The sequence below is a fragment of the Canis aureus genome, chromosome 5 (assembly GCF_053574225.1).
Source record: "Canis aureus isolate CA01 chromosome 5, VMU_Caureus_v.1.0, whole genome shotgun sequence".
NCBI classification, from domain to species: Eukaryota; Metazoa; Chordata; class Mammalia; order Carnivora; family Canidae; genus Canis; species Canis aureus.
Genome location: NC_135615.1, coordinates 44,681,591 through 44,707,112, shown reverse-complemented (window position 1 = coordinate 44,707,112; position 25,522 = coordinate 44,681,591). Strand labels below are relative to the sequence as shown.

General features: G+C 37.9%; 1 long non-coding RNA gene and 1 pseudogene across 1 annotated transcript in view; one reads left to right on the top strand and one right to left on the bottom strand.

Annotated features, from left to right (window-relative positions):
- Window positions 1-12,024: 12,024 nt before the first annotated feature.
- LOC144313558 (dual specificity protein phosphatase 5 pseudogene) lies at window positions 12,025-14,880 on the bottom strand (annotated as a pseudogene).
- Window positions 14,881-14,904: 24 nt separating this feature from the next.
- Window positions 14,905-25,522, top strand: part of LOC144314104 (uncharacterized) — a 425,152-nt gene continuing 414,534 nt past the window's right edge. The window contains exon 1 of the long non-coding RNA XR_013379769.1: window positions 14,905-15,093. This is a non-coding gene — a long non-coding RNA (uncharacterized LOC144314104). The remainder of the gene's footprint in view (window positions 15,094-25,522) is intronic.

Below are 25,522 nucleotides of genomic sequence, written 5' to 3'. Positions count from 1 at the left end.
AGTGTATTGCCTGGAGTAAGGGCAACATGAATCTTTTGCATGTATGTGTGTGTATGCAGCCCCACTGTAAAGTGTATTCCTTACCATAGGTTGCAATAAAGTGGGATTCAAGATCATTGTGGTGGGGACCGTAGGACCTAACGTACATTTATACATTTCAGTTCTACATGCTGAGTCAGGGCCATGTGGCAGAAGTCTATTCATTGACAGTGAGTGAATTCACCACATGCCAGTTCACTGAAAATCCATTCCATGAATGATTTATTCATGGACTCGTTACTTCATTGCCTTACTGGTGACTTTTTCTTTATTTTTGTTTCCTTAAAGCTTTTCTATAGTTCTACAGCTGCAGATTTGTTAGACTTGTCAAATTATCAATTTTGGTTATCAGTCTCACAATTTTGGTATCTCTGTCCCTTCTGCTCCTGGCCATGCGGGTGGCTTGTATAGTTACATAGCTGCGATGAATTTTCTGATAAATTTCAGCGAATTTGTCATTTGGCAAATTACTCATTTGGTATATTGACTTACGGTAAACTGACCTATGATCTGCTCATACCATTTTTCCTTAGGAAATTCCTTTCCACTCGTTTCCTTCATAAGGACCTCTCTCTTCTCTGGTTGCTTGAATATCCTCTCTCTGAATCATACTGTACATTATGATATGCTGTGCTATTCTTTATTTATACCACATTATAGTATCATACCATATTGGTAAGAACATATGACATATATATATGCAAATGTAAACTGGGGGTAAGACTGTCTGGGTTTCAACTTGATTCTGCAACTTTGGAGCTGCATAACTATGCAAATTACTTAATCTCTGTGAGCACTGGTTTCCTCAACTACGAAATGGGCATAATAGTGATAGCTACCTTATGGGATCAGTAAGAGGGGTGAATGAGTTTAAACATATAGAGCACTTAAAATAGTGTCTGGACCACAGAAAATACTATATAAGTGTTAGTTATTCTACTTCTATATAAAATATCACATATAAAATACTTATAAAGTAACTTTAGAATTATAGATTTGGATTTCTTTTTAATTACCAGGCTCCAACATTTAAAACCTGTCTTTTCTACCTTACATCATCAATTGACTATGGATTGTTTATAGAGTATCTATAATATCCCTACCTATGTGGAACCAAGAAAGCATTTGAAAGTAATATAGAGCAAAAAGGTTTTAGCGTTGTTAAAAAATGATGATATGAACGTGAAGCTGTTCATGCAGATGACAGCCCTGTACAAACAGGTGCTAAATTCTACCATTACATAATTAGAAAACATGATTATGTATAATGATGCACTGATCGTAAGAGGTGGACAAAATATGCAATATAGTGTAGTTTATTTTCCTCTAAATATACACTATTCTCCCAGTAAACTAAGATTTTGGCCTTCTTGGTGTCTCTCCTCCACATTTAGGCATTAATTCCTAAGAATTTTCCCAAGAAGGGACACCTGGGTGGCAAAGTTGGTTGAGCGCCTGACTTGATTTCAGCTCAGGTCATGATCTCAGGGCTGTGAGATCAATGTCCCAGGCTGGGCTCCATGCTCAGCAGGGAGTCTGCTTGAGATTCTCTCTTAAGCTCATCCCCTTGCTTGTGTTCTCTAAATAAAGAAATAAATAAAATCTTAAGACAAAAAATTTTTTTTTCTAAGAAACTTCTTGCAATTCTCTTCCACTTTTTCCCCATTTCCACCCTTTCTGTTAGAATTCAGTTGTTCCTGGATTATTATAATTGTTCACTGATTTATTTTCCAAGCTCCTCTCCCTTCTTCTTCCTCTTTTAAAAAAAATTTTATCAATAAAAATTATTAAAGGACTCAAATAGATCCATGAGTTTTGTTATAAAAACAGTGTTTCTCTGCCTCCCTTTCCACCACTCCCCCCTCCTTGGAGGCAACTGCATTTGGTCTCAGGGTTGGTGGCATAGATAGGCAGTGTAGTGGCATCAGGGAACTTGTATTCCTCAAGACACAAAAACAGTCAACAGAGATAGCTTGATGCCTAGAGAGGGAAGGTCTGTTTGTTTTTAAGTTAAGATGTATACTCTACTCTGGTAAAAGAGTGAAACCAAGCTCACATTTTGTCAATTATGAAAGTTGTGTGTGGAAACTTCTGTGAAAAAAAGTAAGATAACTCTATCTCTCTATATATACATCTATCATAGTATCTTTTATATGTTAAAAATAAATGTACACTCTTGTACCATTATGACTCATGCTTGTCTCTGTGTATATGCTTTGTATACACAAGCTTTCAAAAATATATCCCCCAAAGCCAATTATTACAATATTCACTGTTTCAATTTGAGCATTTAAACTGGAATCACCCGAAATAGAGCATTTATTCAAAAAGTCTCAGGAGTTTAAAAAACAATCCAAAGAGATGAGACCTGGTATGAGAAACTTTGAGGAAGAAGGAAGAATTGCCAAACCTCACAGAAGAGCATTGTTTGCAAACATTGCCTTAGTCAGTTTCAGCAAGAGGAACCTTGCCTTTTAATCAACCCAGAGAAGGGCAGAGCACCTCCACAAAGAACAGGCAGTTTTATATGGGATTATCACTAAGACTTTGTTTCAAAATGAGTTATAAATTAAAAAAAAATCAATTATTAAAATGAAACATGCTATAAATTTAAAAATATATGCACTAAAACAACCTTGAATAAAATTGAAAAACTCATACTTCCTGATTTCAAAACTTACTATAAAGCAACAGTAATCAAGATATTATGCTACTGGCATATGAAACAGACATACAGATAGGTGGAATGAACTGATAACCCAGAAATAAATCCTCACATTTACGGTAAACTGATTTTTCACATAGGTGCTAAGGTAATTAGATGGAAGAAAGAATAGGATTTTCACAAATGGTTTTGGGACAACCAGACAGCCACATGCAAAATTTTGAAGTTGAATCCATACCTTACAACATACATAAAAATTTACTCAAAATGGATCAAAGGCCAAGTCTAAGAGAATCATAAAACTCTTGGAAGATAACATAGGAGTAAATCTTTGTGACCTTGTATTTCATAATTGTTTTCCTATATATAACACTGAAAGCACAAGCAGCAAAAGAAGAACTAGACAAATTAGACTTCATCAAAATGAGTCACTTTTTTGTTTCACAGGGTAGTACAAAAAAATTAAAGGGACAACCCTGATAAGGAACTTGTATCTAGAATACATAAAGAATTCTTACAGCACAATAATAAAAAGACAACCCAATTTAGAAACAGGCTAAGGATTGGAATAGACACTTCTCCAAAGAAGATATACGTGTAGTCAATGAGCACATGAGAAGATACCTATCCACTAACTGTAGGGCAAATGCAAATCAAAAGCACAATGAGAGGACATGTGGCTGGCTCAGTTGGTAGAGTGTACCGCTCTTGACCTAAAGATTGTGATTTGAGCCCCATGTTGGGTGTAGAGATTACTTAAAAACAATATCTTTAAAAAAAAAAACACACAATGAAATACCATTTTATATCCACTGATGGTTATAATAAAAAAGATAGAAATAACAAGCATTGGTGAGATTGTGGAGAAATTGCCATGGGAATGTAAAATGGTACAGCCACTTTGAAAAAGTTTGACAGCTTCTCAAAATACTAAATGTAGAGTTTATGACCCTGCAATTCTACTCCTAGGTATATATCCAAAAGAATTGGAAGCATAGTCTACACAAAACCTTAGTATATGTGGGGCACCTGGGTGGCTCAGTACATTAAGTATCTACCTTTGGCTAGGGTCATGATCTCAGGGTTCTGGGACGGAGCCCCTTGTTGGGCTCTCTGCTCAGCAGGGCTTCTGCTTCTCCTTCTCCCTCTGCTTCTCCCCCCTGCTTGTGCTCTCTCTCTCTTAAACAAATAAATAGTCTTTTTAAAAAACACAGAACTTGTGCATGAGTGTTCATAGCAGCATTATTCATAATAGCCCAAACGTTCATCAACTAATAAACAGATAAAACAAACATGTTCATATGATGAAATATTAGCCAGCCATAAAAAGGAATGGAACACTGATTCATGCTACAACATGGGTAAACTTTGAAAGCATTATGCTCAGTGAAAGAAGTCAGACACAAAAGGCCACACATTTTATGATTCCACTTACATGAAACGTCTAGAAGAGGCAAGTCCATCGAGAAAGAAAGCTGACTAATTAGTGGATGCCAGGAGCCAGACAGAGGGGGATGAGGAGTAGTTCCTTAATAGGTGCAGTTTCTTTTTGGGACAATAAAAGTATTGTAAAGTTGACTATAGTGATGGTTGCACAACTCTGTGAATATACTAAAAACCATTTAATTGTACACTTTAAGTGGGTGAATTGTATGGTACACGAAGTATATCTTGATAAGGCTCTTAAAAAAAACATGCAGACAAAACAGTAATATCCATTTTGTAAGAACATATGCAAATGTGACCTTACATGTTAAACAGGTTAAATATGTTAGAATGGCTGTCTATGAGGTAAGAGGGAAAAAGGAGTGAAACGTGGAAATAAAAGGGAATAAGTAAATCAATTAATAAACTAAAAGTAAACTAAAACAAAATAAGCAAGGGGCGTTGCATGGTCCAATGATAGTGTGTATGAACCAAGGTGTATGATTAAATCAGCCATCTACCCCAGTGCTTCAAAAAGAAAAAAGAGAAGCTTAAAAACTGAGTTTAATGGCACTGTATTTCTAATATTTCAAGTGATAGGTGTTTTTGGTCTTCCTGAGATTATACCCTGGCCCTACCTTTAATTTGCAAATAGTTTTAACTGAGAGTTGGATTTTAACGTTAGGGTAAGGAAATGCTCTTGCCTAACTGGTCTGTGACTTGCCTGTTCTTCAGTGTTTTTTTTTTTGGTTAAATAATGAAATTCTCATGTACAAAATTTTGTTTTGTAATTATTTCTTCCATTTATGAAAGCTTTACTTTTATTTAAAGTTTACATCACTGACTGGATGACTGGTCATGAACTGCCTTCTGTCTGCTTTTTTGTTGCTTTCATATATTGTAATTTATGTTTTAATGTACTTAAATCTTTTCTTCCTGACCAAATTATAAAACTCTTAAGGGAAAAACTCATACTTTGTGCTCTTTAATATTTCACACAGTAACTATCATGATTCTTTTCATATAACAGGGACTCCATAACACTGATAAATTGACAGATTGTGTTTTGGATTTACTAAACGTCAGTCTCAAAAAAAAAAAAGATTAAAAAATGTCATAAAGGGTACTTTACTATTGTGTATGATTCCTTTGGTGAATTACTTTCTAAAAATCTGTATATTGACCTATTTAGATTTATGTGCATTTTAGCATATATGCCTTTTAATGTCTTTAAAGAACTGGAAAACAAGTGACTTGTTATAATTTGCAATTAACAAATGAACAGTTCATCCATCCACCTAATTGGGGACTATATAGAGAATCATAGAATCTTCCCTTGCTGAGTTTGCTAAATAAGTTTATAAAAATACAAAGCCCTTTCTTTGGTAAGATTGCATGAGTTTAAGATTAACTGTGTTAAAGCCATACACACTTCTTACAAGCAACCTTATTTTTGAAACCTGGGTGCACATATTCCTAAAAGACTTTTATTTCCAAAGATCTGTAGCGCTGACTGGGAAAGGCATTTCAGCAGTCTCATATTAATAACAGTACCATAGCAAACACAACAAAAGCTGTCCCAAAGCTGAAGATGATGATCTTTTCAAAAAGGGTTCATGTAGCATATTCAGAAGGTTGTAAGTCCGAATTCCACTGATGTCTTACATCTAGTTTTGTGGGAGAGGGTGAGAAATGAAAATTTCTATACTATCTTAGGTTTCAGCCACATGGTACTACTCATTTAATTATGTGAGCCTTTGCTGTTTCAGACTAGAATCTGAGTCCTGAAACCAGTGAGAACACTTAACAACCTCTAATAGCTTTTCCTGGTTACTTAGAAAGTGTAAAATAATGAGTTGCCTTAAAGAGCCCTTTAGTTTATTGAGATAGTGTGGGACTAACCAACAGATTATGACGTGTTTAGGGCAGCAGCAATGAAAGGGCACCCTCTCCCTAAAAATAACTAAGTTACCTTTGACATTTTTTGTCCAGAATTTTACATTCAAAAACATAGAAAAGAACTCTTAAATTTTTTAAATTTATATTTTAGCTATTAAAATTTTTTTTATTGAAGTATAGTTGATGCAGTGTTACATTAGTTTTAGGTATACAACACAGTAATTCAACACATTTATACATTATGTTATACTCACTAGAAAGGAATTCGTTATTTTGGCATTCATGGAGCTTTTGTGTCAGTATAAAATTTTAAATTACCAATAGAGTGGGGTGGGAGGGCCCATAATCTTTTCAATCTCCAAAGGGCACTAGTTCCAAGAAGCCATATATAGTATGTAAAAAGCAAGTGAAAATTCTCTAATACCCCATGTGTAAATTGGATAATTAATTTTTGCAGGTGAGATTGAGATAAGATTTTAGCAGCTGGGCATATGGAAACTTTTCCTACCAGAAAAAAAAAAAAAAATCCATTGGAATGAAGTCCTAGATGTGGCTGAAAGTTTGTTATCCTGCTTCAAATAGCTAAGTATCTAAGTAAGTCACTCAAGTCCTCTAGAAAAAGCTCTGATGCTCTGGACAGCCGCTTCTAGCTTCATTTAAGCAGTGCATTCTAGATGGATCCATGAAAATAAATTATAGTCCTCTTTTCTTCCTTATATCCTTTGGGTTTATTTTAAACAGGTTAAATATGTCAGAATGGCTGTCTATGAGGTAAGAGGGAAAAGGGAGTGAAACATGGAAATGAAAGGGAATAAGTAAATCAATTAATAAACTAAAAGTAAACTAAAACAAAATAGGCATTTAACTGACTAATTAGTGGATGCCAGGAGCCAGACAGAGGCGGATGAGGAGTAGTATAAAGTAGTATAAAGATATAGATAATTCTCTTTGCCATTCACTTTACTCCAAAATCACCTAAAAATGTTTTTATTTGTACATTTAAAATTTTTTTTCACGATTTTATAGTTCTGATATCGCAGTGACAATTGAGAAAAATAAAGTTTGTGACTTTTTTATCATCAGTTTTTTTTTATCATCAGTTTTTAAAGAATACTTTTCTCATATATGCTTGTAAATTTAGCTGATGACTTTACTTGGAACAAAATTTTAAGAACATAAATAAATGAAGCTTATGATATTTTATTTCTTGTAATTTTGTATTAAATCAAAAAAATTACAAAATTGTTGACAATAGTAGAGTTAGATACTATGTAATATGTGCTAATATTTTGCTGCTCTTGCTTCACAAAATATTTTTTTTTGAGGTAATAAGACATAACAAATAAATGTGAAGGTCTGTTTTTCCTATTACCTTCCCTGAACCCCAAAGGTAATCACCGTCCTGAAGCTGGTCTATATTTTATGCTTTTATTGCATGTGTTTGCATCCATAAACAAAATATAATAGTTTCACGGTTTGTAAAAATTTTCACGAATGTATCTTGAAATGTTTTGACATTTGTTCTTTTTGAAATTTAATTATGTTGAAGCATGTGGAACTATCTCATATGTTGTAAGACTCTATTGTGTTCCGTTATGTAAATATACCTCAGTTTGTTTATTTATTTATTTATTTATTTATTTATTTTATTTTACTTTATTATTTATTCATGATAGACACAGAGAGAGAGAGAGGCGGAGACACCGGGGGAGGGACAAGCAGGCCCATGCCGGGAGCCCGACGTGGGACTCGATCCCGGGGCTCCAGGATCGCGCCCTGGGCCAAAGGCAGACGCGAAACCGCTAAGCCACCCAGGGATCCCTTACCTCAGTTTTTTTTTAAACTATTGCCCTATCAATGAACATTTAGATAGCTTCCATTTTTCCCCTAAAGTAAGGGATGCTAGCTGGAATATCCTCGTATAGATTTCCAGTGAAGATGGGAATGAAGGACTCTAGATCAATTCTTAGAAGTAGAATTGCTAGTTTGTAGGATTTATACATTTTTAATTTCACTAGATATTTACTAAAATTTACTAGCAAATTTTATAGAGTACATTGAAGGTGCTTGCTTCCCCACATTCTTCTTATTTATTAGAGTTTTATTTTTTTTTAATTGTGTATGAAATGTTTTTCCGTTTGCTGATGAGGAGAATTTTTTTCCACATACTTACTGATCATTCTTGTGTGAGGTATCTGTTCCTATCCTTTGCCCATTTGAAAAAACAGAATAGCCTTTTTTTTAAGGATTTTATTCATTCATGAGAGACACACAGAGAGAGGCAGAGACATAGGCAGAGGGAGAAGTAGGCTCCATGCTGGCAGCCTAATGTGGGACTCGATCCTGGCACTGGAGTCCCGAGATCATACTATATTATCATATTATATGTAATATCTATATACAGTTAATATTAATATGTATGATTATATTACTTATGTAATTACAAGAAAGTCCAAAATCCAACTTCTATAAAATCATCTTTTATTTGAAAGAATATAAAGCAATATGAAACATATGAAGCAATATAGAGCAAGAATATCTAGCATAAAAAGCTTATAAAGCAATGAAAAAAAGACAAAATTAGGGATCCCTGGGTGTCTCAGCGGTTTGGTGCCTGCCTGTGGCCCAGGGCATGATCCTGGTAGTCCCGGGATCGAGTCCCGCATAGGGCTCCCTGCGTGAAGCCTGCTTCTCCCTTTGCCTCTGTCTCTGCCTCTTTCTCTCTCTGTCTCTCATGAGTAAATAAATAAAATCTTTAAAAAAAAGACAAAATTATATAGTATTTAGATGAAACCCATTACATTACACTAAGTACATTAGATTTGTTAAAGCAATTCTACGGTCATTGTTTTGTCAGAGGCTTTCGTACCTTAAGCTATAGACAAGTAACTGGGATGAAAATAACACACATTTATTAGAGTGTGTGTTTCGGTCAGAGCGCCTTGAAGTTTTTTCAACCTCCAATATAGGAAGGAAAATTTTAAGATTTGGCTAGCATCCTGGTGCTGGTTTGCATCACTCAGAATGAAGAAGAGGAAGCATATGAAATGTCGTGGTTTGGGGATATCAGTCCTGCAGTCTGGATAACTTGTAATAAATCATACTGCTAATGGAAGTATAATCATATATGCTTGATTAAGACTGGATTGAGACCAGGATAACTGGATTCCACATCACAGAAGCCACAGTTCATCATCATTCATTCATCTGTTTTTTGTTGTTGTTGTTGTTGTTGTTTGTTTTCCCCTGCAGATATCCAGGCTAAGGTTGTACTGAAATAGGTTTCCTATTGATTCTAGAGCATGAGGGCAGATTCTTTCTGTTTTGTTTTGTTTTTTATGAGAGGAAATATGAATGAGGCTCCCAAGAGACATTATTTCTATAAATAACATTCCTATCTTTCTACTTTCACCTTTTTGGTTTCTCTTGGATCAAAGGATTGGAAGGGCCATGGGTAGGACAGTATTCCTACCTGAACGGGCTTCAGATAATATAAAGTTATTTTTTTCTGCGTGTTGGTTTGGCAATGGAACAATATCCCATTAAGAGGAAAGTCTGAGAAGACCTTTGTTGAAAGGATACCCTCCTATCCCTATTTTAAGGACATACAAATTTCAGAGGATATAGAGTAATTTAGGGTAAATTCATCCATATGCCCATTTTTAAAATCTTTTTTTCTTTCATATAGTCATTTACTCAACAGATGCTTTCCAGATACCAGGCACTGTGATCAAAGCTATGATTCAAATATAAAAGTACTTTAGTCCTTGAGCTCGAGAAGTTTTCACTCTAGTGGGAGAGACCAAACATTCAAAACAAAAGTTATAATATGGTTAGATACATGCCATTATGAAGGTATTATGGAAACTAATGCATAAGAGTCCCTTTACTTACTGGTTAGTATAATAATAATATGCCAGGCATTCAGAGTTTCAGATTAGCTAAAGTCTAGCTCTAGATTGCCTGTATTTAAATCCCATCCCTTCTCCTTCACAATTGTGTGGCCACAGACAAGTTAGGTGACTAGCGTGTGGCTTGATTTCATCATTTGTAAAGTGGAGATAATAATTACACTTCTTGCATAAGGCTGATACCAAGATAAAACAAGTTGATATATGTAAAACACTAGAATTAGTAATATTTAGCAGTGTTTATAGATACTATATAAATGTTAATTATAATTATCACCCCTTATTTTCAAAATAGACTAAACATTCCATTAGAGTAGTAATCTCCAGAGATAATCTCATTGGAAGCAGGAAGAAAATACTAGAAATTCTTTCCTATTTATTTCTACTATCTATCCCTTTTCAATTTCTAGTTTTGTATGTCTTATAAAATGTATAATATATTAGTAGAGAAATATACATATATAGTTTATTAATCAATGAATTAACATGTATATAGATATTGCAATGAATGTTACTTTCTTGTAACTGGTACTCAGAAGCTTAGAGATGATCCCATTACTCAAATATATGACACTTCTGTCCACAGAAGGGACTTGTAATTTATAATTTTCAAAGCATCTTTACATATATCACCTCAAGTGCCAGGAATATACTAAGCATATTAGTAACTATGTACTTTTTATCAGCTTCTGATTCTTGCCACATCCAAGTGGACAAAAGTGAATGGTGCAGACATAGGCATACCAGAGTAAATGATCTGAGGTCAATCCCTACACCTTTGATGAGGCATTTGCTAGTCTTTGAAGGGCCTCAAAGAAGTTGTTTTGTATTTTGCTAGCCTATGTGCTCAGCATACATACTCAGCTATTGCATGGCAATACTCATGAAATACAAAAATCCACTGGAGTATGAGCTGCACATATTATTGCTTAACATTTTCTCCAGCATGATGGGTAATGAATGATCTTTTTTTGGTGTTTACTTTCTTGAGATTTTAAAAGTCCTAAGAGGCAAGTATACAAAAACATTTACTATGTAAAACAATCTGGTCTTCCTGACTACATGACTCATTTTCAGATTTGTGTAAAAGAAACTGAAGATGCCACCAAAACAACAGCTGCTTAGCTATAAATTACAAAAACAAGCCTCTCTTGCAAAATTATTATTGAAGGGCTTTATTTAAAGCAATTTTCAAATTCATGAAGGATTTCACTTAATACATTCACACTTGATATAGCTTTTGAAGGCATTTAGGGAAGATCTGGGGATTATACAGGAGCAACCTCCTCTTCCTTCACTGATAATGTGAAGATTAATTTATGTAACCAAAAGGAAAGCCATGTTTGCTAGAAATTCTATAAGCTCACTACTCATTTAATTCAGGTTCCATAAGGTCCTGTTCATTAAAAACCAAAGCTTCTCAAGCCAAAAGAGTTATCAACTTCTCACTTACTAGAAAGATAACACAGAGGAGATGGTGGTAATTAGTGGGAAACTTTGGGACATACAAATTATTTGCTTTGGAGATTCTGTTCTCAGTAAAAAACAAACAAAAAAACTCCCATAAAACCCCCCCCAAAAAAAACAAAAAACAAAAAATCCAGTCCCTTTACCAAAGCTCATTTCCCTAAATTGAATTATTCTCTGGTTTTGTTTTGTATGTCTTGACTTTTAAGAGACAAAAATCCAAAGCATTTGTCTTAACTTAGAGTCTACTCTGCATTTGCTACTGACTCATGCTTGCCTTGGGCAGTCATTACCGCTTCCTTCCTCAGTTTCTCCAACTGCAAAACAAGGATAATAATGCCTACCTCATAAGCTTGCTGTGTGAGTTCATTAGCTAATGCTGGTAAAGCATTTCTAAAGATGGAATGTACTGATTATCATTACTTTTGATATATTTATTTATATAATTTGGGATATTTTTTAATGAGAATAAATAGACCTCTGAAATTTTTTTTTCCTCTGAAATTTTTAATGAGAATAAATAGACCTCAAGTTTCTTTCGTTTGATTTGATCTTCTAAGAAAAACAAATATTGTGAACCGCCGGTCAGTTTGTTAATAAAGTTTGACTTACCTTGAATGTTTAATTAACAGACTATTTCTATGATATTCAGAATAAGCAGTAAGTGTTGGGAAGCATGAAGAGGATTGAACTGTCTTCTTATGTCTTTGCTGTTTTTTAATATTTGGAGATCCAAATTTTTCCTCTTCTTGAACAAAAGAATGTTGGGAGTATGAATTACAAATGCTATATTCTTTCCATGGATATTTCCTTTGATATTTTCCAGATTTAGTAAATTTTATCCTTTTTACCTGTTGGATTTCTTTTTTTAAGAATTCCAGAGCCGCAGGGGCACCTGGCAGCTTCGTGGTTGAGTTTCTGCTTTTGGTTCAGGTTGCGGTCCACAGGGAGCCTGCTTCTCCCTCTGTCTATGTCTCTGCCTCTCTCTCTCTCATGAATAAATAAATAAAATAAAAAAAAAATTCCAGAGCTGCAAAACACACCAGGCATAGCCTATTGTCAATGAATTAATACATTGAGTGAACACTTTTCTACTAGTCCTGTTCTTGGTAATGTGGGTTAGTTGATCTCAAAGTGTAGTCACAGGACCAGCATCACCTGGGAACATGTTAGGTAAATTTTGAACCTCACCCAAGACCTCTGAATCAGGGACTCTGAGGAGGGAGTTTAGCAATCTGTGCTTTAACAAATTGTCTTGGTGATTCTAATGTTTGCTAAAGTCCAAGAAGCACTGCTCTGGAGGATAGAGAGTTGGGTTAGAGTGTTCATAACTTGTAAACTGTCCACATCTGTGTTTGCTGTCAGCATTTGAACTGATATAGTCTGTCAATGAACACCTTCTATCTACTATGATATACTTGTGCTTTGGGGTTTAATTTAAGAAGCACTCTGTATTATTACTTCTTGCACCTCTATAAGCAGGAGTAGGTGTTGATGTCGCCCTGGGAATGTAAAATTCTCTTACCTAAATTCAATTCTTCTAGGATTCATAATCAGTCCTACACTGTAGGGGTTATACAAAGGCCCACATCTGTGTAGAAGGATATTCATGGAATTACTGCTTTTACCTTTGAAGAAATAACCTGCAGACAAAAAAAATAGTAGTACCACATCTGTAAATCCCAGAAATCAACAGCTTGAAGACAACCCTGGGGGCAGAGAAGAAAATGCCTGTTGTAAGAGATGAGACAAGCACATACAAGGACAACTAGCTGGGGGAAACTAGCTGGGGGAAACGAATATTTCAATTCCACCTGACTTAGTAGGTACTTTTGTTCTCCTTCTACCTGCTGCGACCACCTCACAGGCTTGATTTGGATTAAAGTCTGAAGAACAATCTTCAAATGAGACAAGAGATAGTTTGAGGAGAGGTGCAATAAGAAAGACTCAAGTGTGAATAAGAATCACACAAAGTTCAAAATCGGGGAAGAATCTATAGGGGACAGGACACTCAGAAAGGTCATGTCTCCCTACTTCAACCAATTGCCTCCATTGGGCCCATGAAGGAGTCTCAAAAACATCTGAGGTTTCAAATCAGTATATAGACTGTCCCTACAAATGCTGTTGGGTTAGTTTCCTGACTGGATAATGATAAGCTTGTGTGCCCTGAAGCAACGGAAACAGATTCTGAGATTGCCAAAGTTAAAGTAAGGTGGAAATTATGCTTCCTTCAAAATGAATTGGCTTCATGATCACTTTTTTTTCTTAATCTAGCAATTGCTTTTTTCCATTTTGCTAGAAGTTATCTATTGCCGTAAGCTTGAAATGAAAAGGTGAACTAGGAGGTGTACGGACTGTGCAGTCCTGAGAAGGCACCTGGTCTGGAAGTACAGTAGTCAGCACATGCTGTGCTCTCATAATAGCTTGACCTTCCTTTAGTCCCAAAAATCTATCCCTAAAGTTGGTCTGAAGTTCATTCGCAGGCCTGGTGACTACTTACTATCACTCATAGTAGAAAAGAGTGAGGTTTTCTGTATTGCAAAGGTATGAAATGTCTGAGTTTAAAAAATAAAATCGCAGTTGCTGGGGTTGGGCTAATTCCCCTAGCCCAGTTTTTGTAGGATGTGGCTGTGGCCACGAGGCTCCTGCTGAATGGATGGGCACCTAAACCATCACTGAGGTAGGGAATGTGCAGTAGGAACCCTGCATATCAGGGCTCAGCGTCTGCAAATGGGCCATGAATAAAGAGCTGGCTGCCTCTCCTTGGCAGAGGGATCCTGGGGAGTGGGTGTGGAAGGCAGGATCTCAGACTCCTATCGCAGGAGCTGCTGGCCTATGGAGCCAAATTTGGGGAAGGCCGCACTCCTCCTCTGCTTGATGTAATCAAAGGCATCCTTCAGGCAGAACTGCTTGGTCTTCATTAGGTAAGCCATGCACGCAGATGGTGTGTGAATGGGGGACCCCAGCCTTGCTTCTCCTTTCCCTGACTTAGTGAAGCCTACTGCTTCTTAAAATTAGCGGGAGCTAATGTCAGCCGTGTGACTGTCTTACACGGGATCCATTTGTACCGCAGGTGGACCATGCAGGATTCCAATGTCCGCTGAGAGACATATGGCAGGGCTGTGATATGCGGGTTGGCCAAGAGCTCGCACTTGCAAGCGCGGCAGGTACTTCCAAGGTGGAGCAACGGAAGGATTGCATCTGGGCCGTCCTGGTCGTAAGCAGGCCTGCAGCTGATGTTGCGCGCTGGTCTCCTGCACTGGCTCCTGAGGGCTTTCTTGGTTTCAACCTCCTCTCGTGCAATGGGTTTTACATCCAGGGAGCCCTCAGGATATTCCGAACGGAAAGCCTTTGAGGAAGTAGACTGCGGCCCCCAAGAAGGAAGGCGGGACGTGCCGGGCGCAGGGCGCCCACGTTGCCCTCCTGGCGCAGCCGCTGTCCCGCACGCGGCTGTCCGCGGCAGCAGGTGCGCATGCGCACGCCGCCTTCCGGGGCAGCTCGCAGTGTGGTCGCCGCGCTGCCATGTCCGACGCGGCACCACCCGAGACTGGTGTGGAGGGAGGGGCGCTGAAGATTTTGGTCAGGCGTTTTTGCGGGGTGGAGCCGTTGGATTACCCCAGCCTTCCCAGGTGAATGGGAGCTCTTCTGCCCAATGACGTGGCAGGTCATTTTCCCTCAGGTCCGCAGGTAAGTAACTGCTGCTCTGGTCCCTGTCAGGGGTCAGGAATGTTCCAGAGCTTCCCGGTAGCCTTTCGTGGACTGGTGGGGGCGGGGGGGGCGGGGAGTGGGATGTAAATGACCACCTAGTCCACCGATGCTGTAAGTATGGGCTGTGGCTGCGGTGCTGCCCTCGCTCGTGTCCTGTGTTGCTTCGAGGGGCGCTCCTGCCGGCTCCTGGCTCCCCCAGGTCTGTCCTCGTCCCTTAGGTCAGACTCTTCTCCCTGATGACAAACCCGACACGTGTGTGGACCACCTGAACACATGCCTGATAGAAAAGTGTGGCTGCCTTGACATTCTCTGGAGGCTCCCTGTGGCCCCATAGCCGCTCAAGTCTCAGGACTTCAGGGAGGGACTGGAGAGTCTTCATCGTGACCAGAGCTTTTCGGAGGGAGAGTGAAATTGGGTTTCTGTTTCTCAAAAATGGGTGAATTTATGGGAGTAACGCCTCAGGGGACACTTGTGTTTGATACGGTGGAGGCCCGTCTAGTGCTGATCTCATCACCCCCCTCACTGCGGGGAGCTGGGCCTGTTCTGTCTGAGCGTCTGACCTAGTGCTCTGCCCTGGATTATGTGTTAGCCAGGCCTGGTGCCACCTTCAAGGTCACTTAGGTTGGGAAGGAGGAGCTGGAATGGGTGTGTTTGCCTTTGGGGTGAGGGTAAAACTTGTTGTCAAACAGGTCTCTGATTGGGATACAACCAGTCCCCTGTTCTTGTCCTTCTTTGTGGCATAGGCCTTGGGCTGGCCCAAAGCTGACCTGGACCTTGGGCTATTGGCTCCTCACCATCTAGCATGCCCAACCCCTTTGGAGGACTCTGTCATGGGCTAGCTTGGGTGCAGGACACTAAGGCATTAACTATTAGTGTCAGTTGAGAGCCTGGGAATCTCTGGGTTTGGAGGATGTTGCCCAACACCCATCTTTGGTTGAGGGGTGGGCCTTTGGTCTCATAGAAAGGTTAAGTTTCTCTTTGTCATTTAAGGATCTTCCTAATGACTCCTTAATTTTATTATAGTAGGTTTTTAATTATCATTAATAACCTTCTTTAACCATAGTACCAGCGTTGTGGTCTCTTAACATTGGATATGTATCTCTTAGGCTACATTAACGTAGATAATATATTATTCCACTTATATGAGGTACCTTAGAAGAGTCAAATTCATAGACATAGAAAATATAATGATGGTTGATAAGGCCTGGGAAGACCAGGGAGTAGGGAGAAATTGTTTAATTGGTACAGAGTTTCAGTTTAGGATGATGATGAGTTCTGGAGATGGAAGCTGATAATGGTCCACAACAATGTGAACTTACTTAATGTCACAGAATTGTACACTTAAAAAATGATTAAGATGGCAAATTTTATTCTCTTTACCACAATTAAAAATATGTATCTTAAAAAAAGCAAAAATGATATTGTTAGGATAATGGATACTGTTAGCTGGCAGGTGGGGGCAGTCGTGGCCCCAGGGGAGCATGAAGGGAGCTCTCTAGGTATGGGGAATGTTCTTAATCTGGGTGGTGGTCCCATGGATATGTTCAGTTTGTGAAAATTCATTAGGCTGTAAACTGACGTGCGCTTGCGTCTGAATCTTAAAGTGCAAAGAAAAAGAAAACAGTGGCAAGTTTTAAAGAGTATAAATTTGTTCTATATTATGCTGCTGAGTGCCATGTGCAAGGCACTCTCCCACTCGCTTAGCTCTATTACAACATTCTGAGGGAAGTGCTGCTTTATGAAAGGAAATTGAGGAATGGTGATTTCCAAGGAAAGAGTAATCATTTACAAGTTTGTAGTAGGAGACACCAAATATTTCAAATCTTCGCGGTATACATCTCTACTGGTATATTCTTTTGCCTACTCAGTTTAAAGTTTTAGAATCTTTAAAATAGAACTTGTAACCCTTAAATAAGACCTGGTGTTAAATTACATGTGTCTCAACCAGAAGGAAAAAGAATTATCCAGTTTAAACCAAACTTTCCCACTTATGTAAATTTGAGGGTAAGCTGCGATCATAGAATGGTGCTAGCTCTGGATAGTTCAAAAACAATTACGATAGTCTTTTTTTTTTTTTTTTAATCTAAGTGGTTTTGAAACATTTATTATCCCTTTAAAATTTTTTAGAGGGTGTGGATCAAACTAGAAATTCATTTGGAAAAAATGTACATTTAAAAATGTACACATTGTACTATTTTGTGTTAAAATGTCCTTTCCTTTCTTCATCCTTACTTATTTTACAGGAGGGAGAAATATTCTGATAAGTCTTTTCCTTTTAGATTCTGCTTTCCTGTGTCTTGTCTGCTGTCTCCACCCTTCTATTTCCATACTTCTCTGAGGCATGTTAGTCTTTCTTTGCTTAGTTTTACTGAGCTTTGCAACAGCCTCAGCCTCAGCCACATCCAGTTATCTCCAGCTGGCTGATCAGAACTCAGAGCAGCCGTGGGTGGGATCCTGCTGCAGTACAGAGAGACATGTGCCCTGGCTGGCTGCTCTGGGCCTTGTTCTCTGTCATAGCCCATCAGATTTTTGAGACTGTATCTTGCCCCAGGAATTGGGCCTGGTTAAAATAAACTGTTCAGAACACTCTCACAGAGTTGTTATCTGGAGAGGTTGGGAAAGAAGGCATAGAAGGACAGTCATTTGGGAAAAGATAAAAGCAGTACAGGAAATGGGGAAGAGAGGAACAGAAGTTAGTTCTTATCACAGCCAAATTGGTGCATCTTGCTATGCATCTTCTGAAATATCTCCTTTGACCGGCACTTTATAGGATGTCTGCTGGTAACTCCTACTTATTTCACAATCCTGAATTCAAGGGTGCCCATCAGAGAAGAATACAGCCTCTATTGAAAAGACTCCCACATGAAGCCCATTGTGCTATCTCCTAATTTTAGCTTGAAATCAGGCATGCTAACATATTTTAAATGAGGGATCTGTGTGCACCCTCAGTCACTGCAGACAAGCCATTCTCCTGCTATGTGGAAACCTCCCATTTCTCTTCCCTACTGTGTCTTTGGTCAACAGTTATAAACTCTTTCTCAGACAGCTGGTTATATATTAAAGTCTATTTATAACAGTCAACGGACAACTGCTTGTTTATGGGGAATCATGGCAATTTTTGCTTAGGAAGGACAATCGGGGCATTTCTTCTGTTGTGGAGCGGGTTCAGCCACTGGACTCCACAAACATTGCCTCACTTGTCTTCTTACATTCTGTGGACTGAGGTTACCCTGGGTGCTAATGATGAATTCAAACCCGGCACAGACTGCTGGTTCTTTAGTCAAGGTTCTTGGGGGCTGGACAATGGAAAACATGAAACAATTATACTTTGTGAGGAAAAGGAAGTATAAAAGTACCCATAGTTGTGAGGAACAGCATACTATACTCGAAATCTGAGTACAGTTCATGAAAATGTAGATCCCTTGCCAACCCCTACCCCACATCCCTCCCCCAACACACCCATGGCTCTACTTAAAATAAGACCATGTAATAACTTGTTAGCATTGGAAACAAAATAAAATAAAAACCGTCTATTTTGGTAGGTCTTGAGGAACTTTTTTTCAGACTTTTTTCTTTTTACTAGAATATAATATAAAACTAAAGTCCAGATATGAATGGACAGTGAAATTTGTGAACAGGAAAAAAAATCTGTTTGGATACCCAGAGGATGTCTTGAATCATGTTTTTTTAAAACCAGCTCTAACTTTAATGTGATGACCTTGCCCCCTTCCCCAGTTTTTTAAATAATAGAAGAGATAATGATATTTAATTTTAAAATAGTATGTATTCAGCTTTTAACCCAAGAAAACAGAAAAAAATTAAAATGGGCTATATCCTCACTGCCCAGGTTTTCTTTTTTATTAAAGAGAACTCTCACTAGTGTATGGTTAAAAACTCAATTGGACAGCTTTAAACTAAATGTGAGATGAAAACTAAAAGTATTCATAATTATTACCAGAAAAAGTTGTATGTATATATCTTACACACATACAGATATATTTGTATCCATGGAGAAGTTTTTTTTTTAAGATTTTATTTATTTATTAGAGAGAAAGAGTGTGCGTGTGAGAACAAGCAGGGGTGGGGGGCAGAGGCAGAGGGAGAAGCCGACTCATTGCTGAGCAGAGAGCCCTTGATTACAAGACCCTGAGATCATGACCTTAGCCAAAGGCAGATGCTTAACAGACTGAGCCACCCAGGAGCCCCTCCATGGAGAAGTTTTAAACAAATGTATTTAGATAAGAAAATAGACCTCATCCACTTACTTGTTAACTAATTCTAATTTCAGTTTATTCCACATCATCTATAAAGCTGAGTACATCTCATTCATTTTATTGTGTCTTTTCCAAAAGGTGATAATTATAACAAACATGATTTTGAGTGACTTTTTATAGTTAATAATTTATATAATTTGTAAATTAGGATTTTAGAATTCTATGTTTCAAAGCAGTAAGTTATCCCTAAGTAACTGCTTATTCCAGTTTAGCTGCATTTGTTTAATTTTGTGATTTTTTTGAGCCATAGTTTAACTTTTGTTTTTCTGTGTTGTTGTGTTGTTTTGTTTTTAAGATCAATTTGGACAAGAAGCAGCCTTGTGTTGCTGAAACAATTTATTCTTAATTCTGTGCTCTTTGGAACACCTTTCCAGAAACAGGGTAAACCTTGTCCTTTTCTTTCAGTATGGCCTCTTTGAGATTTGGTGCTTGTGCATTTTTCTTTCCGTCTCTCCATCAAAAGCTAAATTAATAATGAGATGCACATAAATCAAGCCAAAGTCCTTTCAAGAGGAGACTACAGAAATATCATGGTTTCATTTCTTACATTCTACTTAAAACCTCAGATGCAAAACTGCAAAAGCCTTATTTAGAGGTTAAAATCTGTTTCAGGTTGTTCAGACAAAGTCATTCTCATTCCTGATTCTCACTAGAAGCAGAGGTGAAGGTTGAGCTACTTAAGGCTTTTTCTTTTGGCAACAATAGATGTTAAACTGTCAAAGATGGAGGGGGGAGAGAATGGTCACTTCATCTCAGAAGTCTTTTTTTATGGATTTGTCAATGAAAAGAAGTGAAAGTTTTACATTGACTAATGCCTCTGTGAGCGATTTGAGGTGGAGTTAAATAAAATGGGAAGATAAAGATTTAGATAGGTTAAAAGGAGTGTTTTCAGAATTGTGTTCCATACATGCATATACAAAAAGATTAAATAGTCAGTAGTAATGAGTGGTATATCATTTTAAGCAAAAAACTAGTTATGTCCGTTTTGGGCCATATGTTATTATGTTTTTACTGTTAAATCAGTGTGGTTTTTCTTTTAGCAGCTAGAAGGTCTGAAATTTTCAAGAACTGAACACTCTTTGAGCAGTAAGAACCATATGATAAATGTCTTCCACAGACTATATAATGTAACTTTTAGAAAAAAGAAGCTATCTCTCAGGGTCACTCGGTCCCCAAGATACTGAAAGATCCTGTATTCAGAAAAACACATAAGAAACCAACAAAATTCCTATCAGGCAGTTTTGGAGCAGAAGAGATCGACAAGTTTTCCTTTCTTTATTCTTAAAAATCACTTACAGGATAGGTTCCCAGGAACAAGGAATGATGATTTTGAGCATCCTTCTTCCTTTCCTTTCGTTTCCTTTCCTTTCGTTTCCTTTCCTTTCGTTTCCTTTCCTTTCCTTTCTTTTCCTTTCCTTCCTTTCCTTTCCTTTCCCTCTTTTCTTTTTTCTTTTCTTTTCTTTTCTTTCTTTCTTTCTTTCTTTCTTTCTTTCTTTCTTTCTTTCTTTCTTTCTTTCTTTCTTTCTTTTCTTTCTTCTTTTTTTCAGTTTATTTTCTTTTATCCCCCCTTTTTTTGTTGTTGTTGTTGTTGAAACCACAGAAAGAGTCGTTTCCCAGACTCACTGGAACAAAGGAATAGAACATACTTTCACCAAAGCTTTCTAGGAAACTTTGGAAGGGTGAGGAGGGAAGTAGATCATCCAGGGAAGTGATTTAAGGTCATTGGTGACAGAGTAGAGAATGAAGGGGAGAGAAAGAGAGAGAGAGAGAGAGAGAGAGAAGAGCAAACCTAGGACAAGAGCTGTAAGTGCTGCTGGATGCAGTTGGAATCCTGGGGAGCTGAGGCGATGGGGAAACCACTTGAGAATCCATTCTGAAGCCGTGGGTGCTTCTGGCACCATTTAGTGCAGTGCTTCTCTCTGCTGGCTCAGTTGGGCTAAGTTGAGTTTGGGGCCAACAGACACAGTTATATTAGAATCTCTGTAGGGAGATTCGCTGTGTTTAAAATCCTGTCCAGGGGCACCTGCATAGTTCAGTTGGTTAAGTGTCTGACTCTTGATTTCAGGATCTTGAAATCAAGCTCCCTGTTGGGCTTTGGGCTAAGTGTGGAGCCTGCTTGGGATTTTCTCTCTCTCCTTTTCCCTAAGCCCCTTCTCCCTGCTGTTTCTCAAAAAACAAAAAACACAACAACAACAAAAAAATAAAAAACAAAATCCTGTCCAGGTGATTTTGTCCATGCAGCTGTGGAATCAGCTTCTGATCAGGGAACTAGCAGGTAGGTTTTCAGAGAGTGACTATTCCAGGAAAGATCTTGTAAATTCCAGCGTGGAAAGACTGTTAGGTGTTAACCTTGAGTAACGCTCCAGCTCATGCCTGCTTGGTGGAATTGTTGGGAAGATTATCCTTGTGGTTGAGCTCAGAGGTTTGGAATTAAATAACACTGAGTTCAAATCCATTTACCAGGTGTGTATTCTCAGGCAAGTTAATTTCCTTAAGCCTCAATTTTCCCATTTTGTAAAATGGGGGCAAAAATACTTGTAAGGAGCATTTGGTATTTTAACTACCCTGAGTATGCTACCTGACATGGAAAGCTTGCAAAAATTATAGCTGGTCTCTTCCTCCTCTCTTACTCTTGTTATTATTATATCTAATGCCTAACAAAATGTATAAAAACCTATATGTTACCCTTTCTTTCCATTTCTTTTTTAAAAAATATCTCATTTATTTACTTATTTTAGAGAGTATATACTTGAGTGAGAAGAGGGACAGAGAGAGCAGAAGAGAAAGAATCTGAAGCAGACTCCACCCTGAGCCTAGAGGCCAGTATGAGGCTTGGTCTCATGACCTTGAGGTCAGGACTTGAGCCAAAATTGAGTCAGAGGCTTAACCGACTGAGCCACCCAGGCACCCCTGTGGAACATTATTAGATATATATTATATAATGTGTAATGTTTTCTGCCCATTGGTTTTTTTTTTCTTAATGTTGGTGGATTAGTCAAAGGACTAAATCCTGTTTGTCTCAGTGGGGTTTAAGCCAGATCAGGCTGGCTGGGCATAGCTCTGCCTATAACCTCTTTGCTAAACAGGCTTCAGTTGCTGTGGGTCATTGTCAGGTTCAAGATCCTCCAAAGCAACTTTAAGGAAAAAGGAGCAGCAAGAAGCCTTTTTCTCCAAGTTGCTAAATATCAGTTTTCACATATATAAATTACTGCTTAATGGCAAACTTTTTACACTGCTATTTTAGATGTGGTATGTTATCATTGCCTATTTTAAAATGTGCATTTACGCATGGAAATGTATAGAAGAAAGTAAATCCTAAATGTTAATGCCAGAATATTGACAGTGGTTATTTTCTATAAGGTGGGCTTTGGTTAATTATCAGTTTATTTTTATGACCTTTTGTATTTGAAATTTTTTTTCCTTAAAATAGGCATGTATTACTTTTATGATAAGAAAAATAAAATACATGTCCACTGTAGAAAATTTGGAAAATCCAGAAAAGTATAAAGAAGAAAATAATAGTCATTCTATATCTACCACTTAGTTAAAAATGCTAACATTTTGGCCGATTTACTTTCTCTCATCTCTCTATATATGTCTGTGATCATAGAGTATGTACAATTTGGAGAACTCAGTTTCTTGTCCTTCTTTCCTTTTTTTGATACATATGTTTTAAGCATTTTATTATATTAAGAACTCTTCTTAGGCTACATAATAAATTATAAATACAGTTTACTTGACTATTATACTACATTTTTCTACTTTTTTATAGCAAGCATCAATGATATATTAAACATCTTTGTTAATGAATCTTGGTCCATATTTCAGAATTTTTTTCTAGATTGCCAGAATTACTGGATTAAAATGAATGATCATAATTTAGTTATCTGTTGCTATGGAACAGATTGATCCAAAAACCAAGAGACGTAAAAAAATTTATTGTCATTCATGATTCTGTGGGTTGAATGAGCTGAACTTGACGGTTCTAGTTTCTGATCGCATGCAGTCAGGTGGAGGCAGGGTCTGGAGTCATCTGAAGGCTTCAGTGGGCTGGACATTTAACAGAGCTTCTTTACATATGTCTAGTGTCTCTGTGCTCTTCCCCATGGCCTCTCCCCAGTGAAGTGGCCGAGATTTCTTCCATGGCACTCAGGGCTCCGAGAGTAGGAAGGAAAGCTATCAGTCCCTTCAAGGCCAGGGCCAGAGCTGGCACAATGTCACTTCTAGCATATTCTGTTATTGAAAGCAGTAACAACCAGCCTAGATTACAGTTTTGTTTTGTTTTCTTAAGATTACAGTTTGTGATGGAAGAAAGGTGGTGTGTACCTGCTGGGAGGGTAGGAATTAATGGCAGTAACTTTGGACTCAAGTTACCAGATGACATTTGAAAATGTATTCAAATATAGTTTGGTATAGTTTTAAGCAAACTTGTGAAGTGGTTGAAATATCATAAAATCAGAAAGAAATTTTTGTCAGAAAGAAATCTTAGTAATGCCCCTTAAAGAAGAATGAAGTAAAGAAGCAGGCCTGTCAAGATTGGCTGCGCTCAGCAGCCCTAAAGATACAGTGAGGGCACAGCTGGAGTGGAGTACTAACTACTAGGAAATTCTGTTGAATGACTTGTCATGCCTCGAGCAAACACAGAACTTTCTCATTATCTGAAGTTCAGATCAGGCTGTCCCTGTCCAGTGTAGACCTCCAGGTCCAAACCTCAACCTGAGCAGCAGTGCCCGAAGAAAAGGTGGGGAATGCTGGCAGAACATTGTCCTGGGGCAGGCCTGGAGGGCAAGCTGGCACTGGAAAGAGACTTGAGATAGGGCTATGAGGGGAGGGAAGGGGCAGGCACAGGACCACGTGACTGAGGCAGAGATATTCAACTCTGGCTTAAAGATACAGTACTTCCATAGTGCTTATCTAACAGTGAGCATAAGTCCACTGTGACTGTCTTTCTGGAAATGGTTGTCATTTTGCTTGGTGTGACCTTCCACCCAGTGATCAGAAATCTAGCATTGTGCCCTGGTGGAAGTGAACCCACAAGGTATTGGGAGGCTCTGAAATACTCCAGAAACAAGAAAATGAGGATTCCTCCTTCATCTGCCTCAAATCCTCCTCCACCCTGCTCCTACCACTCTAGAGCTCCCCCCTTCTTTTCACCCATGTCCTTCAACGAAGCAATCCCACCATCCTTTGCTGACCCAAGTCATCATGAAATCAGGGGTGGAGCTTCTGGAGCTCCCTGCTCAGATTCAAAGTCGGCCTCTACCACTTAATACCTGTGAGTTTTGTCAACTTACATAGTTTCTCTGCACCTTGGCTCTCTCATCTATAAAAAGAGGATTTAAAGGATAGTCTCATCTTTTTGGTTGTAGTGAGGTTTGAATGAGTTAATTCATGTAGCTTTTTAGAACTATGTGTGGCGCACAATAAACACAATGCATTAGTTATTTTAACTTTGTATCAATTTTTCAAACTTAAAATATTTTTTGAATTTTAAAGAGATTTTATTGTCTTAGAGCACTTTAGGTTTCCAACAAAATTGAGCAGAAGGTACAGAGATATCCACATTATCCTCTGCTCCCCAAATATGTATGGCTTCCTCACTATCAGTATCCCTCACCAGACTGGCACAGTTGTTACAATTGATAAATCTATAATTGACACATCCTTATCACCCAGAGTTCATAATTTACATTAGGATTAATGCCTAGTAGTGTACATTCTGGGTTTTGACAAATGTCTGTTATAGTATCATGCAGCCTAGTTTTGCTGCCTTAAACCCTTTGTGTTCCATTTGTATCACTTTTAATAACAACCTTCCTAAAATTGTAGGTAATAGACATTTCATAAGTGAATTTTATTTCTTGTTCTAAACCAAGCTGAGTTTGTTTTTATGACTTACAGTTGCTCCACAGAGCCAGGCACACACCACAATGCAAAAGTATACTGAATAATTGATAGGCCACATGGTAAGATGGATGAACAAGATCGGTGGATGAATATAAAAGACTCAAACGGAGATGAGACTTTAATTTTTTTATACTTAATATTTTCCAAATTTTTCTCCTGTAAGTATATTATTTTATAATCAGTAAATAAACTGAAGGTGACTTTGGTCTGTGTGTGTGTGTGTGTGT